The following is a 17,167-nucleotide window of genomic DNA, read 5'->3' on the forward strand; positions in this document are numbered from 1 at the left end:
AATTCTGTCCCAAATGGGACTGGCTTCATCTGTCAAACTTTGCCCACCAATGTTTGTCCTAGTAGGGTCTCACATGCCATTCACGACAACAACATATTGGTAATCGCAATCACTCTGCCGAACAGCACTTACATCTGTCGATGATGTCTCTTCAGATTCACCCAAAGGAACTAAAAATATTCTTAGTTTTTGAGAACCTTCATGCCTTTCAAGCCCATCGTTTCCTCCTTCATATTTTGAAGATCTTCATCAAAGAAAACAAATATTAAAACATTTCTATGTTGGTGGCTAGATGAGCACAAGGATCCTCATTTGGTAGACTGTGGAAGAGGATTCCTTGTATTAGTTGTATAAGAGAATGAGGATAAGAAATGTTGGCCGCTTGAACCTCCGGCCTTGCAATGCTTGTGAAGAATTGTGGAGCTGTTGTACTAGAGTAGTCCCCTAGCGTCATTCGTCGTGCATGTTCCTCTTCCATTTGAATGTAGCTTTGTGGAGAGGGAGGAGGTGAGGTTTGACTTCTTCCTTGTACTTCTTGTTCCCTTCTTTTTCTTGGAGCATTGTTATGCCTGCAAGTGGCTTCAATTTCCAAGTTGATAGGAGCTAAATCTTCGGCTGCAGTTCTACCTCCCATACACAAAAACAAGCACTACGGTGCAAATTATGGAAGAAAAGAATGGAGAAGAAAAATAGTAAAAATAAAGAATAAAAGAATTATTGCTTACGAATTGAAAATGTATGGCAACCTAGTACGAAGACAAAATCCCCGACAACGGCGCCAAAAACTTGTTAACGGTTTGGCAAGTGCACCAAATTTTCATGTAGTAAAACTCAGAAGTTCGAGTCTCGAATCCCACAGGGATTTTGTTTTGTCCTTTTATTGTACAATTTTCAATTCTTAAGGGAAGAAATAAAGAGTGGTGGAAAATAAGTACAAGAATAGTAATAGATAATAGCTAATGGTAGAGAAAATAATAGAAAGCAAAATAATTAATACATACCTAGCATGCCTTGTTTGCCTAGGATGTATGACTTTTGGATTTTTCTTTATCAATTAGGTGAATTTATCCTACCCACATCTATTTGATTACTTGCCCTTGAAGCCTCACGTCAAAAAACATCAATTCTTAACAATTAAGCACAAATAACTGGTGAATAATTATTTTTAAATACAATTTCACTTTATTTCTCATTAACAAAAACACATTTATTTAGCATTTATGAGTATGACCCAAACTTGCGAATACTAAACCATTAATAATGCCAAGGGAGCAATAATGTAGAAGTCAACAACGACAAAATTCACAATTATACTGCTTCAGTTAAATCCTATAAAACATTTATATTTCAACCATATATATTTCTTTGGTTGCTACATGCACACACCCAAGATCCTTATACTAAAAAGAATATCAAGTGATTCAAATGCTTTGGGTTAAATTTGTATTCTCTTCATCTTTCATATCTCATGGAACAAACATAAAATTTAAATATTTATTAGAGGCTGAAAACATATTTTAGTGTAAAAAAAATGTTAAACATATTTGCATTGTTTTCTCCTTTGTTTATTTGACCCCTTGCGATCTTTTTATCAATGTATTAAAAAATCAATTTGTGTTCATCTCTGTTTCCTTTTCAGCATATAAAATTGCTATTGTCTTGTGTTTGTGTTTGCATAATTTAAATAGTCTACTCTGTCAGGACTGTTTGATGTGCTTGTTGATGGGAATAGAGTATTTTCAATGTTTTCAACTTTTTCAATTTTCATATTCTCAAAAGGTGATTTGATCTTTTTGTTTAGTAATTGCTAAGCATGACTGAAAATGCATGCTCCCATTAGTTGGCCCAGAGAGTCAGGGAAGACATAAAAGTATTTTCAATCCCCATGATCAATGATCCAACCTCTATATTACATACATATCCTCAAATAGTTTCTCCCCTTATTTCAAGCTTCCTTGCAGCCAAAGGGAAAAGAGAACTTTCTATAAAAGAACCATGCAAGTGACAAATGAATTTATGTAAACGTAATATTTTTTACATTGATTATGTATATAAGGAATGTTAAAAAAGTTATACAAATAGATTCAAATATTCAAATCTTGCTCAAGACGAAAAAATATTTTAATTTTATAAGAACAAAAGAATATACTAAAATTTTTCCAAGAACAAAGATAAAACTAAAAAATCTCTAATTTTATGAGGGTGAAAAACATATTTTAACTTTTTTATGTAGTACAACTATGTGAGATAGTGAGAGATTGCAAGTGGTTGAGATATATATTAAAAATTATTTAGTGAATAATATAATTTTTTAATAAATATATTATTGCATCTAAGAATTAAAAAACTCAAGTACAAGTTCAAAAAAATGAAAGATGCAGTCTAAATTTAAACAATAAAATTATAAATATTTTAAATTATTAAACTTTATTTAATTACTATATTTTTTACTCAATTCAGTAATGTTTTTTGTTCCATGTAATGAAAGTTATAAAGCAACTAATATTTTTAAGCTTTAAACATATTTATATAACCATCCTAGAAGTTTCGTGCAATTACACAAACATCTCTTTTTTTCCATTATAGTTACTTTCCCATCAAGAGGATGTTAGTGTAATATACAAGAAGGTGTTCATGTAATATTTTCAAACTCATTATAAATATTTCCAATACTTCCCTGGCATCAGTTGTTACCGAGCAATTGTATATAACCTATTGCATTAATACCATCCCTGATCTCGAACAGAGAAGAAGCATTTGGAATTTTCAAAAAAAACTGGAGCCAAATTCAATTTTGTCCCAAATGGACTGGTTTCTGTAGAAGCAAGCTTCATGATGAATCAAGATTGATTCAAAGAGTTTTGACGATAACAAAGATGATGACAAAAAGCTCAAAAGTCAAGAACACTTTATGATAACAAAGATGATGATCTCAAGAATCAAAGAATGAGTTCAAGATTGAATCAAGAACACTTCAAGGTTCAAATGGAAATTTGATTTCAAGAATCAAGTTTCAAGATTCAAGTTCCAAGAATCAAGATCATGATTCAAGACTAAAAGATTCAAGAATCAAGAGAAGACTCAATCAAGATAAGTATTAATTTTTTTTTTTCAAAAACTGAGTAACACATGAATTTTTCTCAAAAACTTTTACCAAAGAGTTTTCACTCTCTAGTAATCGATTACCAGATTGTTGTAATCGATTACCAGTAGCAAAATGGTTTTCAAAAAGCCTTCAACTGAATTTACAACGTTTCAATTGATTTCAAAATGTTATAATCGATTACAATGATTTGGTAATCGATTACCAGTGTGTTTGAACATTGGAATTCAAATTTAATTGTGAAGAGTCGCATCCTTTCACAAAAAACATTGTGTAATCGATTGCACTAATTTGGTAATCGATTACCAGTAATAGTTTCTGAACAAAATAAAAAGATGTAACTCTTCAAATAGTTTTCAACTTTTTCAAATGGTTTTTTAAGTTTTTCTAAAGGTTATAATTCTTCTAATGGTTCTCTTGACCAGACATGAAGAGTCTATAAAAGCAAGACTTTGGTTTGCTTTTCGGTATCTCTTTCAATTCATTCTTTAGACAACAAACTTTTGCCAATTGATTTATGAGTCTCTTTGAACTTCTTCTTCTTCCTTTGTCAAAAGCTTTCTAAAGTTTTATGGTTTTCCAAACCTTGAAAACAAAACTGTGCTATTCATCTTTTTCATTCCCTTCTCCTTTTGCCAAAAAGAATTCGCCAAGGACTAACCGCCTGAATTCCTTTTGTGTCTCTTTTCTCCCTTTTCCAAAAGAACAAAGGACTAACCACCTGAATTCTTTTGTGTTTCCCTTCTCACTTGTCAAAGAATTCAAAACAACACAGTCTGAGAATTCTTTTGATTCTTCCCTTTCCCATATACAAAAGATTTCAAAGGACTAACCGCCTGAGAATTCTTTTGTATCCCCATTCACAAAGTTTCAAAGGTTTAACCGCCTGAGAACTTTGTCATAACACATTGGAGGGTACATCCTTTGTGGTACAAGTAGAGGGTACATCTACTTGGGTTGTTGACTGAGAACAAGAGAGGGTACATCTCTTGTGGATCAGTTCTAGTGGAGGGTACATCCACTAGGTTGTTCAAAGAGAAAAGGGAGGGTACATCCCTTGTGGATCTTTGCTTGTAAAAGGATTTTTACAAGGTTGAAAAGAAATCTCAAGGACCGCAGGTCGCTTGGGGACTGGATGTAGGCACGGGTTATTGCCGAACCAGTATAAAAACTCTTGTGTGTTTGTCTCCTTCTTCCCTACTATTTTAATTTCCGCTGTGCACTTTAATTCCCGCTTTTACTTTTGATTAAGTTTCTTTTCTATCCTTCATTTACTTAACAACATAGTAAAAGCCTTAGAAGAGTAAATTTTTAATTAGTAAAGGTTTAGGAATAATTAATTCAACCCCCCCTTCTTAATTATTCTGAGGCCACTTGATCCCATAGTTTCATTTGTCAAACTTTGCCCACCAATGTTTGTCCTAGTAGGGTCTCCCATGCCATTCACGGCAACAACATATTGGTAATCGGGATCACTCTGCCGAACAACACTTACCTATAACAATGATGTCTCTTCAGATTCACCCAAAGGAACTAAAAATATTCTGAGTTTTTGACAACCTTCATGCCTTTCAGGCCCATGGTATTCCTCCTTAATATTTTGAAGATCTTCATAAGAGAAAACAGATATTAGAACATTTCTTTGTAGGTGGCTAGATGAGCATAGGGATCCTCGTTTGGTAGACTGTGGAAGAGTTATGAGAGAATGAAGATAAGAAATGTTGGCCGCTTGAACCTCCCACCTTGTAATGCTTGTGAAGAATTATGGAGTTGTTGTACTAGAGTAGTCCTCTAGCGTCATTCGTCGTGCATGTACCTCTTCCATTTGAATGTAGCTTTGTGGAGAGGGAGGAGGTGAGGTTTGACTTCTTCCTTGTGCTTCTTTTTCTTGCAGCGTTGTTACGCTTGCAAGTGGCTTCAATTTCCATGTTGATAGGAGCTAAATCTCCAGCTGCAGTTCTACCTCGCATACACAAAAACAAGCACTGCCGTGCAAATTATGGAAGAAAAGAATGCAGAAGAAAAATTGTAAAGATAAACAATAAAAGAATTATTGCTTACAAATTGAAAATTTATGGCACCCTAGTACGAAGACAAAATCCCCGGCAACGACGTCAAAAACTTGTTAACGGTTTGGCAAGTGCACCAAATGTCCAAGTAGTAAAACTCGAAAGTTCGAGTGTCGAATTCCACAAGGATTTTGTTTTATCCTTTTATTCTATAATTTTCAATTCGTAAGGGAAGAAATAAAGAGTGGTGCAAAATGAGTACAAGAATAGTAATAGATAACCGCTAATGGTAGAGAAAATAATAGAAAGCAAAATAACTAATTAGAGAATTCAATAGAATGAGAATGTTAGGACCTAGCAAGCCTTTTTTTGCCTAGGATGTATGATTTATGGATTTTTCTTTATCAATTAGGTGAATTTATGCCACCCACATTTATTTGATTACTTGCCCTGATGCCTCATGATGACAAACCTATTTTACCTACCTATCTCCCAAATGCCTTTGTAAATATTCAATAGATAAAATGCATGAAGCGTTGATTCTAGATGTGTGCTTTAATGCATAGGCATAATGTTGTCATCCTTTGTCTAGCAATGATTTCCTTATGATTTCTTTTCTTTTTGGTCTATTAGAAGTTATCCTCTGTCGAGCGCCTAACTCCTAAAACTGATGCATGCTTCTATTTGTTGGGACAACAACTTATTTTGAGCCAAGGTTGCATCTTGAGTGGTGAGTTCTAGAAGGCTTCTCTTTGTTGGTGCATATGTGCGATCACAAAGAATGGCATGATCACTAGCTGCCATGTTTTCTATGAGTTCCATTGCCTCCTCCGGTGTCTTTAGCTTGATCTTCCCTCCTACGGATGCATCCAGTAATTGCTTTGATTGTGCTCGCAGGCCATCTATGAAGATGTTTAGTTGCATCGGTTCACTGTATCCATGTGTAGGCGTCTTCCTGAGTAGTCCGTGGAAACGATCGAGCGCCTCGTTGAGGGATTCGTCAGGATATCTTCCAAATGCCCTTTGCGAAGACTCAATAACTAAGATGCATTAAGATTACATTCTAGATGTTTGCTAAAGCATGGGCATTGGGTCATGCGAACCCTATGATTTCTTTCTTTTATTGTTCTATTAAGCGTTACCCTCTCCCGAGTGGCCTAACTCTTAAAACCGATTCCCGCATTCATTCCTTATCCCTAATTAGGCTTTATCCTCTCCCGAGTGGACTAAAGACTAACAGAAAATAAAGTCTGAGATGCAGAATAAATAAGAAAGAAAAGCAGATAAAAGAACCTAGAAGGAAAACCCTCTAATGATAACCCGATAATTTCTTCCTTTTAGTGTTCTATTAAGCGTTACCCTCTCCCGAGTGGACTAACCCTTAAAACAGATTCAAGTATTCATTCCTTACCCCTAATTAGGCTTTACCCTCTCCCGAGTGGACTAAACCCTAACAGAAAGTAAGGTCTGAGATACAGGATGAAAAAGAAAGAACGGTAAATAAAAGAACCTGGAAGGAAATCTTCTTTTTATTGATAACTCTTGAAATGCTCCATACATCATTGGCATTTTAGGCCTGCCAGGTCCTAACTAGGGGATAAGCCACTCATAGTCATGAGAGGGCTTTACAATGAGAAGCGGGTGAAAGAAAGAAAGGGAGTAAATGAAACCCCTAGGAGAGGGGGTTCTGTCGTCGTGTTCTATGTCCCTTGGACTGGCTCTCTATTTATAGCCGCTGAAGTGGGCTTTGGGCCTTTGTAGGCGCGCTTAGTGCGACACCCCGCGCTAAGCTTAGCGCGAGTACTTCCTAGCCCGCTTAGCCCGTGATGCGCGCTAAGCGCGCGTATTGGGTTGAGCTTTCTTCAAATTTTCTTCTTTTCTTCAATTTTTCTGTCCTTTTTGCTTGTTACACCTCCAATTTTTATATCTGCAACCAAAAATTCAATTTAATTAATTTTCTAACTTTTAATCACAAATAACTGCTAAATAATTAATTTCAGGCCAATATTTGATTAATTTTCTACTATCAAAATACAATTATTTATTAGTTATCAAGCGCCTAACTCCTAAAACTGATGCATGCATATTTTCTTTATATTTTTATTAAGAGTTACCCTCTGCCAAGCATCTAACCCCTAACATAACGTAAAGATGAGTAATACATGAAAAATATAAATAAGAAAAGACAATAGGATAGAAAACACTTGATGTATTGATAAATATGGAGTCGTCATACATCTCCATGACTTTTTAGGTCTTCGACACCCTAACTAAGGGTTTAGCCTCTCTTGGCCATTGGGGGCCTTACACTGAAATGGGGTATAAGAATTAGTGGAGGAGAAGGGATGGAAGAAGGAAATAGAAAAAATGATGAGAGAGAGAAGAGAATTCCCTAAGGAAGAGTTATGAGGCTTTAGGTAGGTGTGAGAGTGTTCTGAGACTCGTTGTGTTCTTTCTTCTTGTTTGACTCTCTTTTTATAGTTGCTGAAGTGGATTTGGGCCTTCATACTCACGCATAGCGCGCTCTGCTCGCTCAGCGCAGGTGTGTGTTTTCGCGCTCAGCACGTGTTGTGCGCTGAGCGTGCCTTGGGTCGGGCCTGATGCCAAATCCTTAATTTTTCTTCGTAATTTCTATAGCTTTTTGCTTTTAATCTCTCCAGTTTTTATTCTGCTTAACAATTAAGCACAAATATTTTAACTTTTTTACAAGAACAAAGATAAAACTAAAAAATCTCTAATTTTATGAGGGTGAAAAACATATTTTAACTTTTTTATGTAGTACAACTATGTGAGATAGTGAGAGATTGCAAGTGGTTGAGATCTATATTAATTATTTAATGAATAATATAATTTTTTAATAAATATATTATTGCATCTGAGAATTAAAAAACTCAAGTACAAGTTCAAAAAAATGAAAGATGCAGTCTAAATTTAAAGAATAAAATTATAAATATTTTAAATTATTAAAATTTATTTAATTACTATATTATTTACTCAATTCAGTAATGTTTTTTTCCATGTAATGAAAGTTATAAAGCAATTAATATTTTTAAGCTTTAAACATATTTATATAACCATCCTAGAAGTTGCATGCAATTACACAAACATCTCTTTTTTCCCATTATAGTTACTTTCCCATCAAGAGGATGTTAGTGTAACATACAAGAAGGTGTTCATGTAATATTTTCAAACTCATAAGTAACTATTTCAAAGATATAGAGGGATTAGTGCACTGATACAAAAAAAAAGGTGGTGTTATATGTAATTTGAGAAAAACTCAGGAGATACAAATGTAATTTGTTAAAATAAACAATTTCAAAACATATTAAGAGGTAATAAACATAATTTAAATTAAACAAAAATATGTTAGAATTCTTTTATGAGAAAGTTGATAAAACACTCAAATCAAGAAATTAGTGGACGAATTTAAAAAATGGTATTTTATATCTTAGTTGCAATTTGAAGAGTAGATTTTACACAAATAAACTTTATGTTAGCCCTAAAAATCTCCATCAATTAACTATTAATAACAACCTTTATTATTTTTATTGAATTAAAATAAATTAATATATAAATTCTAAGGAAACAACCCGAGTCAGACTCACTTTATATATTTACATGAATACACATATCAAAATTACAGAATATCTATTATGTCAAATAGCATGCAGCATGTTTATTCATTTTTTATTTATTTAAGAAAAGTGTAATATATATACAAAATAAAATCTATTAAAGTTGTCATTATTAGATTATAACCGTTAAAGATTGCCCGCTCTATTATCTTGTAGTGGTCGTTATTATTATTATTATAAAGGCTAGACTGCTGCGTATTATTTTAACTACTTTTTATCCTATAAATATCCCACTGACATCTTTGTTTTACCCACCCGCTATATATTTCCTCTGTTTCACGCACAACCTTAAGCCAGTTTTCCTTCCATTGGGGATTCATTCATCTCAGTTTTTCATATTTTCACATCAATTATAGGTCACCAAACCAATGGCAATAGCAGAAAATCCTCAGGGAAAACTCGTTATAAAGATCTTCTCTCCAGGTTCTAAAGTTTCTTATTCTTGTGGTACCAAGATCCAAAAGATTCAATAGTGTCCAAAGTGTGTGAGCTGAAGAATAAGAAGGGTTATTATGCCATAACAATGTGGGTTAACACCGAAAACCCATCAGAATCTTGAGTCTCTGATTCAAGAATTTCAACAACCGAAATGCATCGCAACATGGGTTAACACTAAAACCTGTCGGAAGTATGTGAGTCGAAGAAAAAGAAGGAGGATACTGTGCGTGTGGAGTGCAAGAACAGAGAGAAGAAGAAGCGAAAGGTGGAGCATGTAATGACGATGGACCATTGCAAAAAGATGCAATGCTGGGTGATGTTGAACTTTGCCCACCAATGTGTGTCCTAGTAGGGTCTCACATATCATTCACGGCATCAACATATTGGTAATCACGATTACTCTGCCGAAAAGCACTTACCTCTGAGATTAACCCAAAGGAACTAAAAATATTCCAAGTTTTTGAGAACCTTCATGCCTTTCAAGCCCATGGTTTCCTCCTTCATATTTTGAAGATCTTCATTAGAGAAAAAAGATATTTAAACATTTCTATGTAAGTGGCTAGATCAGCATAAGGATCCTCATTTCGTAGACCGTGGAAGAGGATTCCTTGTATTAGTTATATGAGAGAATGAGGATAAGAAATGTTGGCCGCTTGAACCTCCGGCCTTGCAATGCTTGTGAAGAATTGTGGAGTTGTTGTACTAGAGTAGTCCTCTAGCGTCATTCGTCGTGCATGTTCCTCTTCCATTTGAATGTAGCTTTGTGGAGAGGGAGGAGGTGAGGTTTGACTTCTTCCTTGTGCTTCTTGTTCCCTTCTTTTTCTTACAGCGTTGTTACGCCTGCAAGTGGTTTCAATTTCCCAGTTGATAAGAGCTAAATCTCCAGCTGCAGTTCTACCTCACATACATAAAAACAAGCATTACCGTGCAAATTATGGAAGAAAAGAATGGAGAAGAAAAATAGTAAAAATAAAGAATAAAAGAATTATTGCTTACAAATTGAAAATGTATGGCAACCTAGTACGAAGACAAAATCCTTGACAACCGCACCACAAACTTGTTAATGGTTTGGCAAGTGCACCAAATGTCCAAGTAGTAAAACTCGGAAGTCCGAGTGTCAAATTTTAGAGGGGTTTTGTTTTGTACTTTTATTGTATAATTTTCAATTCGTAAGGGAAGAAATAAAGAGCGGTGGAAAATAAGTACAAGAATAGTAATAGATAACAACTAATGGTAGAGAAAATAATAGAAAGCAAAATAATTATTTAGAAAAAATAATTAATACATACCTAGCATGCCTTGTTTGCCTAAGATGTATGATTTTTGGATTTTTCTTTATCAATTAAGTGAATTTATTCTACCCACATCTATTTTATTACTTGCCTTTGATGGCTCATGATGACAAGCCTATTTTACCTACCTATCTCTCAAATGCCTTTGTTAAGATTCAATAGATAAAATGCATGAAGCTTTGATTCTAGATGTGTGCTTTAATGCATGAGCATAATGTTGTCATCCTATGTCTAGCAATGATTTCCTTATGATATCTTTTCTTTTTGTTCTATTAGAAGTTATCCTCTGTCGAGTGTCTAACCCCTAAAACTGATGCACCCATATTTTCTTTATATTTTTATTAAGAGTTACCCTTTGTCGAGCATCTAACCCCTATTGTAAAGGTGGGTAATGCATGAAATATAAATAAGAAAAGACAATAGGATAGAAAACACCTGTTGCATTGATAAATATGGAGTCCATCATACATCTCTTTGGCTTTTTAGGTCTACTAGGCCCTAACTAGGGGTTTAGCCTCTCATGACCATTGAGTGTGTTACACTGAAATGGGGGTGTAAGAATTGGTGGAGGAGAAGGGACGGAAGAAGGGAATAGAGAAAATGATGAGAGAGAAGAGAATTCCCCAAGGAAGAGTTCTTAGGCTTTAGGTAGGTATGAGAGTGCTTTGAGACTCGGTGTGTCCTTTCTCCTTGGCTTGACTCTCTTTTTATAGTTGCTGAAGTGGATTTGGGCCTTCGTACTCACACTTAGTGCGCTCTGCTCACTCAACCCAGGTGCGTGTTTTCACACTTAGTGTGTGTTGTGCGCTTAGCGCAAGTGCTTGCTGGTGCGCGTAGTGCGGGCAGTGCCCTAAGCGCGCCTTGGGCTGAGCCTGATGCTAAATCCTTAATTTTTCTTCGTAATTTTTGTAGCTTTGCTTTCAATCCCTGCAATTTTTATATATGCAGCCATAATTTGGAAAAAAAAATCAATTCTTAACAATTAAGCACAAATAACTACTAAATAATTATTTTTAAAGACAAATTCACTTTATTTCTCATTATCAAAAACACATTTATTTAGTAGTTATCAAAATCCCCCAATTAAAGACTTTGCTTGTACTCAAGGAAAACAAAATAAGTGTAGGCTCTGGATGCTCCAACACTTTCAATAGCTGGAATTTTTCAAATTCCCTCAGCTGGACCTTTTTGCAATTGCCATGATCTTGCAATGGAAGCGTAAACAAACGTTTAGATAGAATTGGTTAATTGTAGAAATCAATCAAGTAGGCTTGCCTCACTTTTCCTCACAAGGTTTTAGTGTTTCTCTCTGCGCACAAGTGTCTTAGGTGATGAGTGTTTAAAATTCTACGACCCGCAATTAATGTTCCAAATTTTGCACTTCATCTCAGTTAAAGTTATCATGCTTACACTTGGTGGATCACTAAGGACTTTTATTGGATTGTAATGGGGCCTGGCTAATCAAAGAAATTATGGTTTTTCTGGAATTTCAAAAATTAAGGTTATAAGAGACATTTTATCCTAGAAAAATTATACTTAGCCTAGGCTTTATTTGTTTTTCAGCCTCAACATTTATGGCTCCTATTTTTATGCCCCAAATTTTTATTTTTTATTTTTGTTGGATATAAAACTTTTGGGCCTAACAAATTTTTGAGGGTGCCTTATTAGGTGTTGTTTTTACCTTCCTAAGACCATCTTTATCCTAGCCCTCCCCCAAATTAAGGTCTATTATAACTAAAACTCTTATGCTCTCTTAGAACCCTAAAACAAGGTCAGAGATATCAAAAAATAGGCTCAGGGGTTTTATTTAGAAAAATAATTATTAATTTTTGACTCAACAAGGGTGCAAGGGATAAATTTTCATCAAAGGTTGGCTTTTTGGCTAAGTGGCTAAAATAAAAAGAAAAATGGTCTTGATCATTTCCACCTTATGTAATTAATCTGATAGTCTAAGAATGATGCAAAATTGGGAAATTAAAAACAAACGTTCTCTCACAAATAAGTTCACACAACTCACCGGGACAAGATAAAGTTGTTGGCTTATCATACCATGATTTCTTTCACCCAAGCTAACCTTTTCTCTCTTTGTTATGATTCATACTCCACTGCTTGAATTGACCCTTGCCTCTAGGGAACCAGCATTTTCACAAAATTGGCATTCAGCATTTCAAGTGTTGAGTCCTTTCAGAAAAGCTTTTAATAGTGACCTCATAGTTATCATGAAATTATTCAATAGAGGATAACATAATTGAATTTAAATAGCATTATTTACAGACCAAGTTCAAATAAAACATCAAAAGCATAAATAAAACATAGAATTAAAATACTGCTTCTCTTCAACCCAAGTCTGGCCATGGGCCGTAATCAGCAGCTGTCAGGTCCGCAATGATGTCATCTTTAGTTCCGACCATTGTCTCTCTGACCTCAGAGGGCTGGACTCCTGGCCACGCAACTTGTTGGATGAAGGCCTCTGGGGTCGTAAGTGGTGGGTTCATCTTCATGTGAATGGAAAGTCAGTGAAGATCCTAGACGATGATCTGTTGGCCCTGATAGATGGACTGGAGCATCTGACTGTGTAGATCCGGCTGGGCTAAAGTGGCTGGGTGTTGGTGACGTGCGGCCTGTGGTGGTGGCTGTGCGGGAGGCAGGGCGTCTGGTGTGGCAGCTCTAGTGCGGGTACAACGGGGCCAGGAGAATGTGATGGATGGATCTGCGGGGTTCCAACAATTCTTTTTTATGTAGGCTAAGTTAATCACAGGACTTAATGACTCAAAAGTCAGGGTGTCAGAAACAACCCCCTGAGCGTCACATAGTGTTGTGATCAACACTGGGAACCCTAATCTAGAGGGGCTGGATTAGGCAATTTGTGTGATTTTACCAGAGATCAAACTCCCCAAGTCCATGTCCATATTCATTACTAGACCGTGAATCAGTCTTGCCTTGTCAACATTCAGATTAGAAGTGTGAGAAGTAGGAGCAAGATCAAAGTAAGAAAGTACGCTCCATATTTGTGCGAGTGTAGTCAGATCCTTCCACAACAACTTCCATAGGGCACCATAAGTGTTTAGAACAAAACCTCCAGTAGGTGTGCATAGGGTTATCGTAATGGCCATATAGGCTTTGTTCTCCAATTCCACCGGTAGGTGGCATGCCTTTCCATATACCAACTGAAACGGGGACAGGCCAATGGGGGTCTTGAAAGCCCAGAGAGCATCATCTCAGTTCAAAGCCCAATCCTTTCTTGATGATGCAACAATCTTCTCAAGGATTCGCTTTAGCTCTATATTTGAGACTTCTGCTTGACCATTTGTCTGTGGATGATAAGGTGTGGCCACCTTGTGTTTGACATTGTAATGCTCCAGAACCTTTTTTAGTTGTGTGTTGTAGAAGTGTGTTCCTCCGTCACTGATTAGGGCCCTATGTACCCCAAAATGGGAAAATATGTCTTTCTTAAAAAAAAATTATCACCACCCTGGCATCATTCTTTGGAGTGGCTATGGCTTCCACCCACTTGGACACATAATCTATGGCTACCAAGATATAGATATTCATGTATAAAGATGGAAGAGGTCCCACAAAATCAATGCCCCAGCAATAAAAAAATTATACCTCCATTATGTTTTGTAGAGGCATCTCGTTTCTTGTGGAAATCCCCCCTGTTCTTTGGCATTTGTCACAGTGACGCACATAGTCAAGAACGTCTTTAAAGATTGAGGGCCAAAAGAAACCTGATTGTAGTACTTTTGTTGTCGTCCTGTCTCCATTGTGGTGACCGCCATAAGGAGAACTATGGCAGTGCCAAAGGATGCTCTATGCTTCCTCCATTGTAACACACCTCCTTAGCAAATTATCTGCTCCCAGCTTGAAAAAATGTGGGTCATCCCTTCTTGTCTTTGATAACTATATCGAACTCTTGTATAAGCAGGACCCATCTAATCAACCTTGGTTTGGAATCTGCTTTGGTGAGATGGTGCTTGATGGCGGCATGATTGGTGAAAATCACTACTTTTGAGCCCACCAAGTATGACCTAAATTTTTCCAAAGGCAAAGACAATAACTAGCATCTCATTCTCCGTAGTGACATAATTCATGTGTTCATCATTAAGAACCTTGCTAGCATAGTAAATGGCATGGAATGTCTTGTGTCGCCTTTGTCCTAGGACTACGCCCACTACATAGTCACTGACATCACACATCAATTCAAATTCTTTGCTCCAATTAGGTGCGATCATTACTGGTGCAGTTGTGAGCTTGTTTTTCAGGGTTTGGAATGCTGCTGAACATTCTTCATCAAATTTAAAAACAACATCTTTGTTTAGCAGATTACTAAGTGGCCTTGCAATCTTGGAGAAGTCTTTGATGGAATGAAGATATTTCCATCTTCCCTTCAGCAGTCTCTGACTCTAGGAAGTATTTCTTTAGGAACTTTTGTACGACTTCTTCACAAGTCTGCAAGCTATTACCTTTAAAGGAGTGTAGATACCTTTTTGCTTCCCCAGCTAAAGAAAAACAAAAGAGATTAAGGCGTATAGCAGTTTCAGGGACACCAACTATTTTTACCGTGTTAAAAATTTCTATGTAGTTGGCTAGATAAGCATAAGGATTGTCATTTGATAGACCGTGGAAGAGGTTTCCTTGTATTAGTTGTATATGAGAGAATGAGGATAAGAAATGTTGGCTGCTTGAACCTCCGACCTTGCAATGCTTATTTAGAATTGTGGAGTTGTTGTACTAGGGTAGTCCTCTAGCGTCATTCTTCGTGCATGTTCCTCTTCCATTTGAATGTAGCTTTGTGGAGAGGGAGGAGGTGAGGTTTGATTGCTTTCTTATGCTTCTTGTTCCCTTCTTTTTCTTGTAGCGTTGTTACGCCTGTAAGTGGCTTCAATTTCCAAGTTGACAGGAGCTAAATCTCCAGCTGCAGTTCTACCTCGCATACACAAAAACAAGCACTATTGTGCAAATTATGGAAGAAAAGGATGGAGAAGAAAAATTGAAAAAATAAAGAATAAAAGAATTATTGCTTACGAATTAAAAATGTATGACAACCTAATACGAATACAAAATCCCCGGCAACGGCGCCAAAAACATGTTAATGGTTTGGCAAGTGCACCAAATGTCCAAGTATTAAAATTCAGAAGTTCGAGTGTCGAATTTCACAGGGATTTTTTTTTGTACTTTTATTGTGTAATTTTCAATTCGTAAGGGAAGAAATAAAGAGTGGTGTAAAATAAGTACAATAATACTAATAGATAACCTCTAATGGTAGAGAAAATAATAGAAAGCAAAATAATTAATTAGAGAATTCAGTAGAATGAGAACATTAGGACCTAGCATGCCTTGTTTTCCTAGGATGTATGGTTTTTGGATTTTTCTTTATCAATTAGGTGAATTTATCCTATCCACATCTATTTGATTACTTGCCCCTAATGCCTCAAGATGACAAGCCTATTTTACCTACCTATCTCCCAAATGCCTTTGTAAAGATTCAATAGATAAAATGCATGAAGCTTGGATTCTAGATATGTGCTTTAATGCATGGGCATAATGTTGTCATCCTATGTCTAGCAATGATTTCCTTGTGATATCTTTTCTTTTGGTTCTAATATAAGATATCCTCTGTCGAGCGCCTAACCCCAAAAACTGATGCATGCATATTTTCTTTATATTTTTTTTAAGAGTTACCCTCTGTCGAGCATCTAACTCCTAACATAATGTAAAGATGAGAAATGCATGAAATATAAATAAGAAAAGACAATAGGATATAAAACACCTATTGCATTGATAAATATGGAGTACATCATACATCTCTTTGGCTTTTAGGCCTGCCAGACCATAACTAGGGGTTTAGCTTCTCATGGCCATTGAGGGTCTTACACTGAAATGGGGGTATAAGAATTGGTGGAGGAGAAGGGATGGAAGAAGGGAATAGAAAAAATGATGAGAGAGAGAGAGAAGAGAATTCCATAAGGAAGAGTTCTTAGGCTTTAGGTAGGTGTGAGAGTGCTCTGAGACTCGATGTGTCCTTTCTCCTTGGTTTGACTCTCTTTTTATAATTGTTGAAGTGGATTTGGGTTTTCATACTCACGCTTTGCTCATTCACCGCAGGTGGTTCTTTTCTTGCTCATCGCATTTTTTGCACTGAGCGCGCCTTGGGTTGGGCCTGATGCTAAATCCTTAATTTTTCTTCATTATTTTTGTAGCTTTGTGCTTTTAATCCCTCCACTTTTTATATTTGCAACTATAATTTTGGAAAAAAAATATCAATTCTTAACAATTTAGCACAAATAACTGTTAAATAATTATTTTTGAAGACAATTTCACTTTATTTCTCATTATCAAAAACACATTTATTTAGCAGTGATCAGTATGACCCAAAATTGCTAATAATAAACCATTAATAATACCAAGAGTCAATAATGTAGTAGTCATCAACGACAAAATTAACAATTATATTGCTTCAGTTAAATCCTATAGAACATTTATACTTCAACCATATATATTTCTTTGGTTGCTACATGCACACACACACAAGATCTTTATACTAAAAAGAATATCAAGAGATCCAAATGCTTTGGGTTGAATTCGTCTTCTCTTCATCTTTCATATCTCATGGAACAAACATAAAATTTAAATATTTATAAGAGGCTCAAAACATATTTTAGTGTAAAAAAAATGTTAAACATATTTGCA

The sequence above is a fragment of the Glycine soja genome, chromosome 18 (assembly GCF_004193775.1).
Source record: "Glycine soja cultivar W05 chromosome 18, ASM419377v2, whole genome shotgun sequence".
Lineage (NCBI taxonomy): Eukaryota > Viridiplantae > Streptophyta > Magnoliopsida > Fabales > Fabaceae > Glycine > Glycine soja.